The sequence below is a fragment of the Protopterus annectens genome, chromosome 1.part2 (assembly GCF_019279795.1).
Source record: "Protopterus annectens isolate FY-2018-M chromosome 1.part2, PAN1.0, whole genome shotgun sequence".
NCBI classification, from domain to species: domain Eukaryota; kingdom Metazoa; phylum Chordata; order Ceratodontiformes; family Protopteridae; genus Protopterus; species Protopterus annectens.
The window spans coordinates 150,580,340-150,599,127 of record NC_056727.1 but is presented as its reverse complement, the minus strand read 5'-3'; positions in this window follow the sequence as shown (position 1 = coordinate 150,599,127).

The window sequence follows — 18,788 nt, the reverse complement described above, 5'->3', positions numbered from 1 at the left end:
CTGGAGTGACCTGAGTGCTTGTGTTATGTGGCGGATTCCCGCTCCCGACAGGCAGCTAACAGCAACCTTCTCCTTGTCCAGCCTAGTGAGTGGGATGTCAGTATGCCTGACTACAGAGTCACCTATTACTAGTGTGTTAGATATGTTATTTCACCTTAAGGGCTGTGATTGAGCAGCATACTGATTTTGTGCTTTATGTGTTGTCTGGTTTATGACATGAGGTGCAGGTATTATGGGTGTCTGCTTTGGAAGTCTCTGATGCTTTTGCAGATTTTTATTTAGAGCCTCCAAGTATGATTTTATGTATTTATGTGTATTTGTTTGCCAGTGCTGGTTTAGTATGTCTATGTGAGGCTGGAGGTGTGGTGTAAGTGTTAACCTTCTCCTCATGACTGCCTGTTCCATTCTTGGGTGGAGAGATCTTAGCCTCCAATTTAGCTATATAATTGCATCTCTTGCATATGTTAATGTTTTGTGGTAGGAGGAGAGGGTTGTCTGTGTATATGAGGCAGTTGTAGCATTGCCTCAGGATACCCTGGTTCACCAGCTGGACTGAAGAGTATACCTGAAATTGCACTTTGGCTATGCCTGAATAGTAGGGTGAGCTGCTTAGTCACTTGGTTGGTGAGGTGTGAATAATGAGCCTTGCCCTGCTGGGCAATCAAGTGTTGGGGTATATTAGTGCTTGCTATTAGGTCTGAGCAAGTGCTGGACTGTAGGATGCTTTTTAAGTGCTTAGGTTGAGAGTTAGACTACTTTCAAGGGAAAAACTGAAGATGACACTTGGTGGAGCCTGGAATAATTTAGCCCTAGCCAACCAGCACTGCCTGGACGTGCAAAACTGTGCAAATGCAGTTTTTACAGCAGGGAAATGAAAGAGATAGAAATTAGCCAAAAATGGCCTATAAACTACTAATTTCTGGGCTAAATCCACTCCTCCAGTGACAGATGGCTGCTCAAAGCTCCCTCTCTCACAGGTGAATAGAGAAACCTCCCTTAGCCAAGCAAGGTATGGACAACTCAGAAACTTGTAACACAGCCCTGAATTCAGCACTAGCCTGAAAATTGAACTATACTAGCTTAGAAAGGTGGGAAACAAGGACAATTTTTTTTTGAAAAGATAAGTCAAAAACAGTAAACAATACACTTCAAACAGCTTTAAACGACTACAAACAGTAAAACAGATGCTTAAAACAGCTTTAGATGACTACAAGCAATCAGAAAAGGCTTTTAAACAAATTAACGAATTAACCAGTAAATAAAATCTCAAAACTGAGCCCTGTTCCTGTAGTCTTCAGTCGGACAAGTTCTAACTGCACACTCCTACCACTGGGGTGCAGGGAAACCTTCTCCCAAAAAGAAGGCCTGGATTAGTGCTCAAGTTATACAAACAAAGCTAGATTCAGCAGGCCTGAATCTAGTTTATGCAACATCAAACAAGGCACACCAATTTCAGTAAGAAACAGTTCAAATATGAAAGCACTATAAGCCTCTAACCAGAAATTCCCAGCTCAGAAGGGCAGAGTCCAGCCTCTCCTCCCACAAGAGTGCAGACCACAAATCTTCTTAATTTAAAATGACTGGCTTGAAGCCCAAGAACTTAAACCAGAACTAATACACTTTTAGAATAATAGACACTGAGCCTTCAATCAGCAGTTCCCAACTTAGAAGGATGTAAGCTACCTGTCCTGCCACAACAGTGCAGACCACAAACCTTCTTAATGTAAAATAACTGGTCTGAAGCCCAAGTGTTTAATCCAAAAGGCTTTGAATGATAGCTACACCAAGCAGTAATAAATACAATTTAGTACATTTAAGATGACACAAAAGCAAAATAAAGTAATAAAGTAGGAAGAAACACAAATACAGTAAAAGGAGATGAATAAAGTGCAATTTTTTTGAGTGAGCAAATGAAATGGGCCCAGGAGGAGTATCCAAATGCAAATTTACAAGAGTGGCAGGCAGTTTCAAAGCCACCAAGATTAAAACCAAAACAAAAGCAAGGAGGGTGGGTGGGGAACTAACTGAAAAAACTGAGCCACAACTTCCAGCTAGATAGTATTCAATGCAAAACAAATAAATCAATTTAAATGCTGTATTATTTGAAAAAAGTGCAGAAAAGATTTATTTAAATTCACTTATATGTCCAGTTGATTGCAAGTAGGTCTTAGCTGGCCAAAGCTCAGAGTTTAAGCAGAAAATAATCCAGAATGTACCATGTATATAAGGCAGAAACCGAATATCAATGAAGTGAAACTACCCCCACTTATCACTGGCTATGCAGGAATTCTAACAAGCACTAAATTTTAACAAGCATTAACTAAAAAAACAGAGCCACAACTTCCAGCTAGATAGTATTCAATGCAACACAAATAAATCAATTTAAATGCTGTATTATTTGAAAAAAGTACAGATAAAGATTTACTTAAATTCACTTATACGTCCAGTTGATTGCAAGTAGGTCTTAGCAGGTCAAAGCTCAGAGTTTAAGCAAAATAAAATAAATAAATTTTCCACCTTTCTCCAGTGGGAGACAGCACTGACTGCCATGCTCAGATGTATCCTCCACTAATGACACTATCAACTCCCTACATATCATGTCAAAGGCCTGTTGCGCCATATGAGATTCTTCTTTTTCAGTCTTTCCCACAAAAAGTAAACTGTACAAATAGTACATGATTTCATCTGTCTTTCTAGCTGGGTTATGATCCCATGGAGGAACATGGTAAACATTTCAAATGTTGTACAGGGTAATGCACATTCATAAGCATGAACCTGTTCATATAAAATACCTAATCAAGCTTCCACTCCAACATGCCCTGGTCCTCTTAGTGTGTTAGTGAGTCTAGATTCTGACTCAACATATACTTTCACCACTAGGAATATCCTACTATTTCCTCTCATCTTTTTAATACCCATCAAAAGATGTATGCAAGGCTGACACATCTTTTGAATCTATGAGGTCACTGACCGATTGAACTTTTGGTACGACAAGTAGTAAATAAATCTGTATTCTCATTCTCATTTTTAAAAGGTACTGAACCTAAGAAAGATATACAAAAGTCCTTTCTGGAAATTTCTCCAACCAATTATTCACTCTAGATCTTTAAAACGTATCTTTCTGCCCATCTCTGTGTATACTCCCTACATATCATGTCAAAGGCCTGTTGCGCCATATGAGATTCTTCTTTTTCAGTCTTTCCCACAAAAAGTAAACTGTACAAATAGTACATGATTTCATCTGTCTTTCTAGCTGGGTTATGATCCCATGGAGGAACATGGTAAACATTTCAAATGTTGTACAGGGTAATGCACATTCATAAGCATGAACCTGTTCATATAAAATACCTAATCAAGCTTCCACTCCAACATGCCCTGGTCCTCTTAGTGTGTTAGTGAGTCTAGATTCTGACTCAACATATACTTTCACCACTAGGAATATCCTACTATTTCCTCTCATCTTTTTAACACCCATCAAAAGATGTATGCAAGGCTGACACATCTTTTGAATCTATGAGGTCACTGACTGATTGAACTTTTGGTACGACAAGTAGTAAATAAATCTGTATTCTCATTCTCATTTTTAAAAGGTACTGAACCTAAGAAAGATATACAAAAGTCCTTTCTGGAAATTTCTCCAACCAATTATTCACTCTAGATCTTTAAAACGTATCTTTCTGCCCATCTCTGTGTATAACCTTGCAGATTCTAAATTTTTAGATAAGGCTATCCCAACTTTTCCAAAACTCTAATGGAGATTATAATCTATACAACCTTCACATAAAATTGCTGCCAACTGATCAGGGTACCAATCTAGCTATATTGGTAATGCAGTGCACCTGCCATCCCCATGTAACTGATCACCCAGACTAAAACATGGATTTATGTTGTGACCCTACTTATGACATGTCACATATTCATGTTGGAATATGCAATTCACATACATGCAAGGTTACATTGAAAGCACATTTTCTGCCCTATGATATATTAAATTGTACTTCATGCCAGATTCACCTAGCTGCCCAATTTCTTTCATCAGAATGTCACAATTAGCTGTGCTCACCAACACTACATGTATTATTTATTTAGTTAGTTATCAACATTTGATTACCAGAAAGGTCCGACTGATAGGTGCCCATTTTAAGACAAAATTTTACAATCCTCAAAAATAATACAAAACATCTGCAGTTTAAATAATTATACCAAATTAGACACAATATGAACACATTTGTTAAGAATACATACAGCTTATATTATAATGATTTAGTATTTAGAGACATTTTAGCCAGTTTAAAGAGAAATTAAAATTAAGTTAGTATAAAACAAACATAATGGAAATATGAAGTGAGAGAGAAAAACAGGGTTAATGTGAATTAAGAAAGAGAGTCAAGGGAGAGAAATTGATTGAAGTAAGCAAGTGTGTGAAGAAGGGAGAGTATTGCGGTGTACAATATGAATAAGTACTTCTTAATATTTGGGGATATAGTTTACACTGGGGATGAACAAAGAGAGACACACATTTTGGCTAGGGTGTCTTTCAGAATAGTTTTAAAGAACTAGAAGGCGAGTATTGGCCTGATGGATGCAGTTAAGGAATTCCAGGCATTAGCAACATAGTATAAGTACAAACCATGCCTAGCAAATTTCATAGGTTTGTGAACAGACAGACAATGTAAATCTTTGCTCATCCATGACCATTGATATCTGAATATTATTGCCATATTCTGCTATAACTCATATAGAATCTCAGTCATTTTTTACCCACCACATCCGGTCTCATCATCGCTATATGCTGAAATATGTCCATACTGATGTTGTTCTTATGGTACAACTTTCTTTCACAACAGTGACATACATAAGCCACACTGTCATTCAGTTCTCCCATGTTATCCAGATCAATGCATTGTTTTCTTCTTCTCCACCCATTTTAACTTTTTCTTATTCTTATCATTTTCTTTCCTTCTGGTTCTATATTTAGTAGCATGAATATGTATGTGTGCTCTCATCTACTGACCTGTTATTTTGCTTTCTCTGATGGATGATGCCCAAGTGGTTTCATAAGGCTGACTGGCTTGAAATGTTGTTGATGGGTGACTACTCCTTTTATGTTGAACCATTCAACCTGCTGGATCTCATTGCTGATGCTTTCTCTTGCTAGGTTTCTGGGTGCAGCTGCACCCACTACCCCAATTGCTCCATTATTTCTCCTGACCCTCTTGTTTCTTTGAAGTAATAAAACACCTAGTTTTAGAATAAGTGGGGTCCAAGCCATAGGATATAATGGAGTCTCCTACTATGCCTAGCTCTGTATGGCCATAGATAGCCAGGAGGCTGGAGATCACCAGGCTTCCAGAAGCTCTGAAGTGGTCGAGCTGTTCTGAGATGCATTTTATGTCTTATTTTTTGAAAGACAGTTTCTTGTTAACTACCTTTTACTGCTAGCCAGAATATTTATATATTTGTCCCCCCAAAATGTGTCTGACCACAGATAAAATTGGTGATTGATATTTTCTCACACACATACACAGATACACATACACACTGTCACTGCCCCTATCACAAAATACACATTCTCACACATATTTGCTTTCACACATCCTGTCAGGACTGTAAAATATAGCTACCTATTGTGTAATACCCTGATGCTTAACTCTATTTTTTTATTGCAACGAACATAACATTTTCTATTCAGTCCAATATTAGCAGCAACATTCTGATAATAGTTTAACTCATATTTTCCAGAGGTCTGAAAAAATGTGTAAAATGTCTATTAGTCAGCAACAATTTCACTTAAGAATATCTGACTGGTTCCATTACTAGAAAAATTTCCAAATGTCATTTGATATAGTTATGATATATATATATATATATATATATATATATATATATATATATATATATATATATATATATATATATTATATGTATATATATATATATATATATATATTTGAATATCTTTAGTGTTTTGTCCGTTGCTGTTTCAGCATGCAAGATTTTAAACATGGCAGTTTCTTCCACTGGGACTCTTTTAGACTCTTTACCTTGAATGCCACCTGCAAAAGTCCAAAATTCGTGATAATCATGCAACATCCTATAAACAAATGTACCTATGTATAAACAGTTAGACAAAAGGATTGATCATAAGGAAGTGTCTCCTAATATATTATCTACTTCTTGTGCGACTGGTCCCATTCTAGAATTCATGCAGCAGATTAGGCCTGTATGTATCACAAGCTGCACATTTAATGGATATGAAGAAACCTGTTTTATTACTGGGGCCCAATAATTATTGTGGAGGAATTTTCTTTTTGTGATAATATTAAACTGGCTTGATTAAACCAAGCCTTGCTTTACATGAACAGTGAAATCCATTTTGGCTGGAATAGTGTAAGTTTCCCCCAATACTTTCAGCAAGTTTTCCACCTTGCTTGAAGTTCCTTTCACTAATGCATTTTTATCCAAATTCTTCTTTTCAGCCCTGCCTTACATTTTGCCATATATTTTGCTTTTTTTTTGCTTTATGTTCTCACAAAGAAGATTGTTGCTGTACCTATGATAACAATGAGTTTTGCCTTTGCTAAATTATATCTGACCTGAGGTTATTTCCATTGATCAGATTATTGAAGAGCTTATTTTTTTTATTTATTTTTTCTGTTATGGTTTAAAGGAAGTGAATACAAAGGTTCCATGTACTGCTTCCTGAAAATCTTTCAATATCTTTATGGCCAAATCTTACCAGGCTTTCCACGATACCATTTTCCATTAACCTTTAATAACGGCTGCCCCCATATTTATCTATACTACACCGATCAGAAATTGTAATTTTCCCTAGTCTTCTAAGATGTTTATGTATGATATCAATCTTATACTACCCTTTAATCTTTGAATGAAATAATCCCCTGGATTCACTATCCTTCCGTGCAGGAGTAGCTTAGTCCTGCATGGAAGTGTCCGTTTAAGAGCAGGATGGCAGCGCACCATGCATAGTAATGAAGGCATGCTGCCTGAGCTCCTAAATGGACACAGAGCATGTACAAGTCCAAGGGGCATGTCTGAGAGCAGAGCTCTCAGATTATAGTTGCCACTGCAATGAACAGCAGTGTATGAATAAGAATGAGTGAGGCCACTCATAGGGTCATAGGTTCATAGGTTGGTACTAGGCTATTGGCCCTAGGGCCTATACAAGCCTAGCCATAACAATTCCCTGGCTTTTTCTTCCCACAGTATGTACTTCCCTGGTGTTTATAGGTGTTCTCATACCCCCAGCAACATCCCCCAAATTTACAAGAGCAATAGTTAAAACAGTAAAGATAAAGAAGTTTTGTTTTTAATTCTATAAAATAGATTAAATTTAACCATAATTGCGTGGGTTTGCCCATCACTTAGCTACTGATAATGCAGCTTAAATGGCACAAGAGGATAAAAAGCAAGATATATGCAAATGAAGCAGTACAGCAATAGTGTAATGGGCAGAGCATTTGCCTTATGAGCAGTCATTCCTGGTTCAAGTCCCACTCCAGTACAATCCATTTTCCATGTCAAATCACTTTATGATTAATTTATTTAATTGCATAACCTATGACATAACATATATTTGTGAACTGGAGTACTGCATTAAATGCAGATGTGAGGTGTCATTGTCATAATGTTGCAAAGTCCACAGATAATCACAAGTGCCCCATACAGTGTATGTACACAGGAATCAGGAATACAAATGGAAGGTAAAATGTGTAATGAATGATCCATACAGTTTCCAAATCCACCATTTTCCAAAGAAACATTAGACATTACTGTCTAAATTAGTGCGGTGGTAAGTGGGGGTAAGCAAGGCACACACAGCCCACACAAGTTTCACTCTGGAGACCAAATCAGAGTATGAGACCCTGGAACGTAGACAATATCCAAAATATCCACAATAAAAATCCAAAATTTCTGGAGTATGAAGGACGTAGTTTAATAACGCTTGAGACCAACAAAAATGCGTTTTCGAATATCTTCCTCAGATACAGGCACAAAATCAATTACATTTCTCAATTAAAAACACCCTTCTTTTATACTTTGAGTAAATTGAATCATTAAAATCAATTACTAATTAATAGCGACATAATTACAACATAATTGATTGCAACTAAACTTGTGAGAAATGACCTGAATGAATGTGGTATTTCTGTAGGTTCTAAAATGAATCTATATAATATTGAAAGGTATATTGATTTATTTAGTTTAAAAAACAATTTATTGATCTTAGAAACAGTTAAACAAATATAAAAATTAAATTGATTAATAATTTTATATATATATAAATATATGCAATTAAAAACTTTTGTTGTATTCTGTAATCTTCATTATATGTAAAATACTACCATCTAGTGGACAAAATAATGAATTACAGCTTGGCAGCTCTTAATTTAAGAACTGGGGTAATAGAAAGCATTTCATTTAGACCAGGCTCCTTAGTAGCTTCCAAAATTATTTGCCAGAATAACTCTCTATATTCGAGTTTTGTTTCCCACATGCCACCCCTGATTTCTTTTGGAACAATTTCTAACACGAAAAATAGGAATACTGATTCCTTACAAGTCTGAGAATGTCTGAACAGTGCATTATTCATTTTATTTTTCTTGATATCATAATAATGTTCATATATTCTCGATTTGAGTTTTCTTTCTGTTTTTCCCACGTAAAAAGAAGAACAGGAGTGGCATGTGGCTAGGTAAACTACCCCAGTGGTATTACAATTGGCAAATTTGGAGGATGATATGGTTCTATTTCTACTAGGTATAAATATATTAACCCCACTATTAATGAACTGACATTGTGAACATGATCCACATTTGTATGTTCCAATTCTGTGTGATTCACTATCACACTCCATGCTGCCCCCAAACTCAAAAATATTTTTTAAGTTCATGTCTCTTCTGTATATGAATTTCAAAGGCTGGTTTCTTATATGTTCTAAATCAGTAAAATTTCTAAATTTATCCCACTCTTTAGTAATAATATTTTTTAATAGTGCTGAATCTCCTGTATAGTCCATAATGTACGCTCTTGAAAAGTTACTAGAATTATTAAAATTATTGAAATGTGTATTAACATGGGGATCTTCTTGCCCTAAAATAGGGGCAAATCTGTCTTTTCTACCTTCCATTACCATATTATACATTTCCTCTATTAAATAATTCGGGTATCCCCTGTCTTTAAACATGTTCATAACAAATTGACAATCAAGTACAAAGTCTCTTTCATCAGAGGTCATCCTGCTTGTCCTAATAAGTTGTCCCTTGAGGATGTTTCTCTTCTGACTAAAGGGATGACCACTAGAAAAATGCAGGTATGAATTTGAGAAAGTAGGTTTTCTATATACTTTAGAGACAAAATGGTCATTACTTTTAGTTAATAAAACATCTAAATAAATACATTCATCTAGGTTGATGGTATATGTGAAATCTAAAAAATTAGTAGTACTTTTTATATATTGTAGGAATTCCAAAAATTTGTCCATAGTATCAGTCCAAAAAATAACAATGTCATCCAAAAAGCGCTTATAAAATACCCAACAGTTTGCAAATTCACATTCATTAATAAATAAAATTTCCCACCATGATAAAATAATATTAGCATACGTGGGGGAACACTTGGCCCCCATGGCCACACCTTTTTCTTGCCTAAAAAATTCTCCTTGATAATACATAAAATTATTTTTGAGGATTATTTCCATTAATAATAGGCAGGTTTTAAAAACATCCAGTGATATACATTTGTGGTGTATCATACTTTCCTCTAACCATAATAATCCAATATCGTGAGGAATAGATCCAAACAAATCAACAATGTCCAGAGTAATAAAAATTATTTCGTTGGAAAACAATTGTTTTTTAACCTGTCTTAAAAAATCCCAAGAATCTTTTAAGGTGTTTATACCACAATTAGATAAATCTTTTAATTTAATGTCTATGTATTTCGCTAAAGGGGTGGTAATAGAGCCTTCTGAGGCTACTATTAACCTTAAGGGTGGATCGTCCTGATCCTTGCGGACCTTAGGGATGCCAAATACTGATGGAACTCTAGGGTTCTGGGTGGTAAGAAAATTGAAAGTGTCCAGATCAATAGAGCCATCAAGTAATAAATCATTCAGCATCACATTAATCTTGGCTTTTGAAATATTAACTTCATTTAATGAAGCTTTGGTATAACTATAGGTGTTATGCAGGCTCTCCTTCATTCTGGATTCATATGTAATGGCATCCATTAAAACTACACCACCCCCTTTGTCTGGTTGCATAATTCTAAGATTTTTGTTTCTTTTCAAACCATCCAATAAACTAAGTTGTTCCTTGTTTAAATTAGAAAAAACATGGTGGGAACTCACAGATTTCCTGATTTCATTTTCCAAAACTTTCTCAAGATTTCTCAACTGGGGGTGAAGTGGAGGGTTAAAAACACTCTTCTTTTTTAGTTCAGTTTGAATGATATTATTGTTATAACCCTTGCCATCAAATATTAATCCCAAATTTTGTTTTCTTAAAAACAATTTTAGGTCCACTATGGCCCTGGGTAGACTGACCTTTCTGATTGGAATAAACTTAAAACCTTTTATAAACAATTCGAAGAATTCCTTAGTAACATCCACTGAACTGTAATTGAAAATTTTATATTGGTTAAATTCAAAAATATGACCATTTTGTTTAATAAAATTATCTCTACCGTTTAGTTCCTGTAATTCCCTCTGTGGGGGTAAACAGGGTGATAATGTACCACTGTCCTGTTGCGTAACCGATCTGACCTCCTCAGAGGGGGAATATACTCTAAAGGGATGTCACTAGTTCTATCAACTTCATTTTGATTATCAAATTCACCATCATTTTCTACTTCTGTGTTGTAATTGTCTGGGGTAACACCCTCATTTTCCTTTCTATACGTGTTATAAGTTTTTGGCTTTGGGTATGCTGTCCCTGAATTGTAGGCTTTAATATCCCTCTCAAGCTTGAGGGCTTTTCTTTTCATGTTGTTAATACATTCTTTTTCTATATTAGAAAAAATACTATTGTATACAATTTTCTCATTTCTAACAGAAAACAATAAATCACTAGTAATATTAGTGTTGACTTTGTTAATTTTAGTAACAAGATGTGTTCTAATCCTGTCATTCTCAGCTATAATAGCTCGGACTATGTCCAAGCCACATCTATCAAAAATAGTAATGAGTTCTTTGTGAAAAATAGAACCCTCCTCCACCCTGTTAGGGTATTTACTAATGCGTAAACCTTTGGGGACTATTCCCTTGTCAATACATTCTTTTAAATAAGTATTATCACAGGCTAACCTTTCAAATTTGTCCAAATAAAAATATAGTAAGTCCAAGTTTTCTTTGTAACTTTGATTTTGATTTCCTGTTTGATTCTCTTCGGAAATCATGCCTGGTGAATGCATGACAGATTCTTTCTCTAAAAATGTTTTTAGATCAACTGCAGTAGTAGTTAGAGGAAAGTCACCTTGTATATGGGGTGAGCGCCGCTCGCGCTGTCCTCTCGGATCCTTGGGAAACAGGGTTTGACCATCTGCTGGAACATCGTTGTTAATAGATCCTGTACGTAAGAGCAAGGGAAATTCATCAAAGTCGTCGATACTGGGTGGCAAAACCGGTCGTCCTACAGTCTCGGCGTTGCAACGTTCCATCGAAACAGGAAGTGTTCTACCCATTTGTACCCTAGTGGGAGGAACTTCCTTCGAAATGTTTGATTGACAGTTTAAAGTATATGGAGGTTGCATAGATGGTTTAGCGAACGCTACAATAGAGGTACAAACTGGTGTTAATAATTCTATCAGTTGGGAAAGTTGGCCAATAACTTTCCTCAGTTCTCCTTTTTCATTGAGAACCGAATCATTGTGGGTCTCTGCTCCTGGTGCTTCCGCCATCTCCGACACTTTACTATAACCAATTGAGAGATGAAAGAGTGAACAAACAGTACACCAAACCACACAAGTTTCACTCTGGAGACAAAATCAGAGTATGAGACCCTGGAACGTAGACAATATCCAAAATATCCACAATAAAAGTCCAAAATTTCTGGAGTATGAAGGACGTAGTATAATAACGCTTGAGACCAACAAAAATGCGTTTTCGAATATCTTCCTCAGATACAGGCACAAAATCAATTACATTTCTCAATTAAAAACACCCTTCTTTTATACTTTGAGTAAATTGAATCATTAAAATCAATTACTAATTAATAGCGACATAATTACAACATAATTGATTGCAACTAAACTTGTGAGAAATGACCTGAATGAATGTGGTATTTCTGTAGGTTCTAAAATGAATCTATATAATATTGAAAGGTATATTGATTTATTTAGTTTAAAAAACATTTTATTGATCTTAGAAACAGTTAAACAAATATAAAAATTAAATTGATTAATAATTTTATATATATATAAATATATGCAATTAAAAACTTTTGTTGTATTCTGTAATCTTCATTATATGTAAAATATGTAAAATACTACCATCTAGTGGACAAAATAATGAATTACAGCTTGGCAGCTCTTAATTTAAGAACTGGGGTAATAGAAAGCATTTCATTTAGACCAGGCTCCTTAGTAGCTTCCAAGCTTCCACAGCTTCCACTGTTCAGACATTCTCAGACTTGTAAGGAATCAGTATTCCTATTTTTCGTGTTAGAAATTGTTCCAAAAGAAATCAGGGGTGGCATGTGGGAAACAAAACTCGAATATAGAGAGTTATTCTGGCAAATAATTTTGGAAGCTACTAAGGAGCCTGTTCTAAATGAAATGCTTTCTATTACCCCAGTTCTTAAATTAAGAGCTGCCAAGCTGTAATTCATTATTTTGTCCACTAGATGGTAGTATTTTACATATTTTACATATAATGAAGATTACAGAATACAACAAAAGTTTTTAATTGCATATATTTATATATATATAAAATTATTAATCAATTTAATTTTTATATTTGTTTAACTGTTTCTAAGATCAATAAAATGTTTTTTAAACTAAATAAATCAATATACCTTTCAATATTATATAGATTCATTTTAGAACCTACAGAAATACCACATTCATTCAGGTCATTTCTCACAAGTTTAGTTGCAATCAATTATGTTGTAATTATGTCGCTATTAATTAGTAATTGATTTTAATGATTCAATTTACTCAAAGTATAAAAGAAGGGTAGCAACAACAACCCATCCCTGTGGAAAGTGTTCTGTGTGCAAACATATAGTAAATGAAGTAGTTAAAATAAATGGAAAGAATTTCACTACAAGAACTAGATACTCGTGCATGAGCAAGGGTGTTATTTATACCATATTTTGTAGTTGTAATAAATATTATATAGGGGAAACAAAAAGAACGTTAGCAGAAAGAATTAAAGAACATATTAGGGATGTAAGGAATAATAAAATAAACAGCCCTATTGCTGAACATTTCAATTCTGTACATTTTGGTAATATAGATCATATAAAAGTTTCCATATTGGAACATGTTCCTCTTTACTATAATAATATAGAGTGGCAGAAAAATATATTAAGACAAAAAGAATCTATCTTGATCATGAAATATGGGACTTTACAACCATATGGTATGAATAAGGAATGCAATTGGCAAAGTCTTATTTAAGAAATGTAGCTTTAAAGATGTATTATTAATGAGACTTAATTACTTGATTGTATAATTAATTAATTGTTTTATTTCATTTTGTATATATTGGGAAGTTTTATATGTCTGACTGTTTTACTCTGTAAAGGCTGTTGGCCGAGGCGCTAGAGACAAGATTTGTTCAGAATAAATTTTATCTTTTTGGAAAGTAGAGCTGGGACTCACTGTTGGTCTTTGTTGTTGCTGCTCATAATTACCACTTCTTGCTTGTTGTTTTATAATGACAAGTGAGTCCATGTGCTCCTTTCCACGTATCTTCAGAGAAACTGGTATGGAGATGTTTAATCGGAATGGTGAAAATACTGGTCGCACAAATGTTATACCTACTAATGATGCTGACACATCAACTACAAAAATTGCTATGCCAGAAGTTTCAGGTGGATCCAGTCTGGGTATTATAAAAAAATGGGAGAATTCCCGCAAAAGAACTACAACTAATCCGTTTGCTATGGTGGGGAAAAAGAACTTTATTTCCGATAATCCGGATGCACAAGATCTGTGTTCTAAACTGGAGAGACTTATCTTTAAAGAAACATCAACATTCTATAATATCGGCAGCCTAGAAAGGTATGTTGAACTTGACATTACACCCCGAGGTTTAAGGTCCATTAAGAATCCATCTACACCATTTGATCTTACCAATGAGATGGAGCTTAAATTTCATGAAAGATGGATAGCGGCTGCACATCGGTGCAGCTTAGAATGGGTGTCAATTTTGATTGAAAGGGACAATATGAAAAAAGACAAACTTGTTGTGGAAACTAAACAAGTTTGTGAACAGTTAGTGAATATTACATCCAACTCTACTTTAGAGAATTTCCTTTTAAATATCAACATGAAGCTAATAAATTATGAGAAAGAATTAGTGGATAGAAAAAAATCTAAACTGACAAGAGACATACGGGATTACGAACACAAGAGGGCGTTCGTATTCCCGAGTCATCAGAGAAGCCGAAAAAAGAGTGTCTCCTTTCAGAAGGGAAATCCGGTTTTAGAACAGCATTCAAACAAGAACTTCCTGTCAGGTGAAAGCGGGGCCTCGTCATGGGAAGAAGACGAAAGGGATAATTTTCCGGAATTACCAGGGGCAGCCAATTCGGAAGCTTTTCGAAAAACCTATCCTGAATCAAATGGACATCATGTCAATACGAGGAAAAGGGGTTGGACCAACTCAGAACGCCACAGAGACTCGGGCGATGGACATTATAAGAAAGGTAGATGGACATAACCTGTATAGTAACTATGTGGTTAATTTATCAAATTACAAACTTGATGACATTGAGATAGCTATTTTAGAAAAAGGCCTCAAGTTTGTACCTACCTGTATACCTAAGAAATATGAGCTTAAAATTGAACTGTTTCAGTTATGCCGTAAAATGTACTTAAGGGAATACTTTTTTAGGTTAGATAATACTTCTGTTAATAATGTTAACTATGAGATAACTTCAATATTTGATAGTGATTTAGAGAGTAACGACAGCTTTTACTCATGTTTATCGGATGAGGAAGGTGGAAATAATGCATATGACTTATTAGATACTCATATGTTGAAAAGTACTAGTTGTTTTCTTCCACCACGTAAAAATGCTAATATATTGAAGTTTGAATCAATGTTAAATATATTACTAGATAAAGAACTAGAAGGATTTATAAGTAAAAAGCATGTTTATAATTTGACAAAAATGGAATGGGAAAAGCTACAGTTACTAAGCAAGAATAGTAATATAATTTTTAAACCCTCAGATAAAGGGGGAAACTGGTCATACTAAATTCATGTGATTATTATAGCATGTGTATGCAACACCTTGACAACAAAACTGTGTATTGTGAAACCAATATAACCTTTTTGAAAAAGGCAGAAGCAGAGCTTAATGCTCTACTACAAAAAGGTATTAGGTTACACTATCTAACTCAAACAGATGTAGATCGAAAAATAATTATTAAGAACAATAAAGTTGCCAAGTTTTTTTGCTTACCTAAGATTCACAAGAACTTAGACCGACCACCTGGCCGGCCTATTGTTTCAGCTTTTGGTTATTTCACTTATAACCTTTGCACTTTACTGCATGAAATTTTAATGAAACAAGTTCTGACGTTACTCTCATATATACAAGACTCTTATGATTTCCTTCAAAAGATTAAGGACATATACTGGTCTGAGGGAATGTACTTTATCACTGTGGATGTAGTGAGTTTATATACTAATATATCCCATGCATTGGGCCTGGAAGCCATTAAATTCTTTTTTGGGGATAGTCCTAAAACTCATTACATTTTAGAATTAGTTGAATTTTGTTTAACTAATAATATCTTTGAATTCAATGGCATTCTCTATAAACAGCTGACAGGTACAGCTATGGGGGCCGCATTTGCGCCAGCTTATGCGAACCTATTTATGGGAATGTTTGAGAATGAATTTCTGTATAGAGTACCATTCTTTAAAAATAATGTTCTGAAATATTTTAGATTTATCGATGACCTTATCTTTATTTGTAAAGATAATTTTGATGCATCTACAGACTTTGTTGATATAATAAATAATAATAAATTTGGGATTAAATTTAGTGATGTACAACGAGGTTGCCAAGTTAACTTTTTGGACATCTCTCTAAAGGGCAATAAAGGTTCTCCAATACATACGGGTATACACAGAAAGTTTGATGAAGTCAGCTGGAAGATGTGGGGTAACAGTTGTCACCCCTGCCATACTTTAACATCTATTCCGTATGGGGAATTTCTTAGAATAAAGCGACTAAACTCTGATATGGAAGTAGCTTATAATGAGGCATTAAAAATAGCTGAAATATTTAATGCTAGAGGCTATAATCCAGCAAGTGTAGAAAATAGTCTATATAGAGTATTTGGAAATAAAAAAAGTAGCAATATACTTGATAACAACTATAAGTATAATAGTCGTAATAATGTGAAACCTAGTCAGGATAGAATGTTTTTTGTTACTAAATACACTAACTTTTCTTCTATTTTTAATAAATTAATTATGGACTATTGGAATTTCATGAAGAAAGATATTTTATCTCTGAAAGATACCAAATTAATTACATCGTATAAAAAAGGTAAAAGTATTCAGGACTTTCTAGTACACAGCATTTATAAAAAACCTTGCACTAACAGTTTAGATAATATGAAGGTTGTAGGAACCCATCCCTGTGGAAAGTGTTCTGTGTGCAAACATATAGTAAATGAAGTAGTTAAAATAAATGGAAAGAATTTCACTACAAGAACTAGATACTCGTGCATGAGCAAGGGTGTTATTTATACCATATTTTGTAGTTGTAATAAATATTATATAGGGGAAACAAAAAGAACGTTAGCAGAAAGAATTAAAGAACATATTAGGGATGTAAGGAATAATAAAATAAACAGCCCTATTGCTGAACATTTCAATTCTGTACATTTTGGTAATATAGATCATATAAAAGTTTCCATATTGGAACATGTTCCTCTTTACTATAATAATATAGAGTGGCAGAAAAATATATTAAGGCAAAAATAATCTATCTTGATCATGAAATATGGGACTTTACAACCATATGGTATGAATAAGGAATGCAATTGGCAAAGTCTTATTTAAGAAATGTAGCTTTAAAGATGTATTATTAATGAGACTTAATTACTTGATTGTATAATTAATTAATTGTTTTATTTCATTTTGTATATATTGGGAAGTTTTATATGTCTGACTGTTTTACTCTGTAAAGGCTGTTGGCCGAGGCGCTAGAGACAAGATTTGTTCAGAATAAATTTTATCTTTTTGGAAAGTAGAGCTGGGACTCACTGTTGGTCTTTGTTGTTGCTGCTCATAATTACCACTTCTTGCTTGTTGTTTTATAAAAGAAGGGTGTTTTTAATTGAGAAATGTAATTGATTTTGTGCCTGTATCTGAGGAAGATATTCAAAAACGCATTTTTGTTGGTCTCAAGCGTTATTAAACTACATCCTTCATACTCCAGAAATTTTGGATTTTTATTGTGGATATTTTGGATATTGTCTACGTTCCAGGGTCTCATACTCTGATTTGGTCTCCAGAGTGAAACTTGTGTGGTTTGGTGTACTGTTTGTTCACTCTTTCATCTCTCAATTGGTTATAGTAAAGTGTCGGAGATGGCGGAAGCACCAGGAGCAGAGACCCACAATGATTCGGTTCTCAATGAAAAAGGAGAACTGAGGAAAGTTATTGGCCAACTTTCCCAACTGATAGAATTATTAACACCAGTTTGTACCTCTATTGTAGCGTTCGCTAAACTGTCTATGCAACCTCCATATACTTTAAACTGTCAATCAAACATTTCGAAGGAAGTTCCTCCCACTAGGGTACAAATGGGTAGAACACTTCCTGTTTCGATAGAACGTTGCAACGCCGAGACTGTAGGACGTCCGGTTTTGCCACCCAGTATCGACGACTTTGATGAATTTCCCTTGCTCTTACGTACAGGATCTATTAACAACGATGTTCCAGCAGATGGTCAAACCCTGTTTCCCAAGGATCCGAGAGGACAGCGCGAGCGGCGCTCACCCCATATACAAGGTGACTTTCCTCTAACTACTGCTGCAGTTGATCTAAAAACATTTTTAGAGAAAGAATTTGTCATGCATTCACCAGGCATGATTTCCGAAGAGAATCAAACAGGAAATCAAAATCAAAGTTACAAAGAAAACTTGGACTTACTATATTTTTATTTGGACAAATTTGAAAGGTTAGCCTGTGATAATACTTATTTAAAAGAATGTATTGACAAGGGAATAGTCCCCAAAGGTTTACACATTAGTAAATACCCTAACAGGGTGGAGGAGGGTTCTATTTTTCACAAAGAACTCATTACTATTTTTGATAGATGTGGCTTGGACATAGTCCGAGCTATTATAGCTGAGAATGACAGGATTAGAACACATCTTGTTACTAAAATTAACAAAGTCAACACTAATATTACTAGTGATTTATTGTTTTCTGTTAGAAATGAGAAAATTGTATACAATAGTATTTTTTCTAATATAGAAAAAGAATGTATTAACAACATGAAAAGAAAAGCCCTCAAGCTTGAGAGGGATATTAAAGCCTACAATTCAGGGACAGCATACCCAAAGCCAAA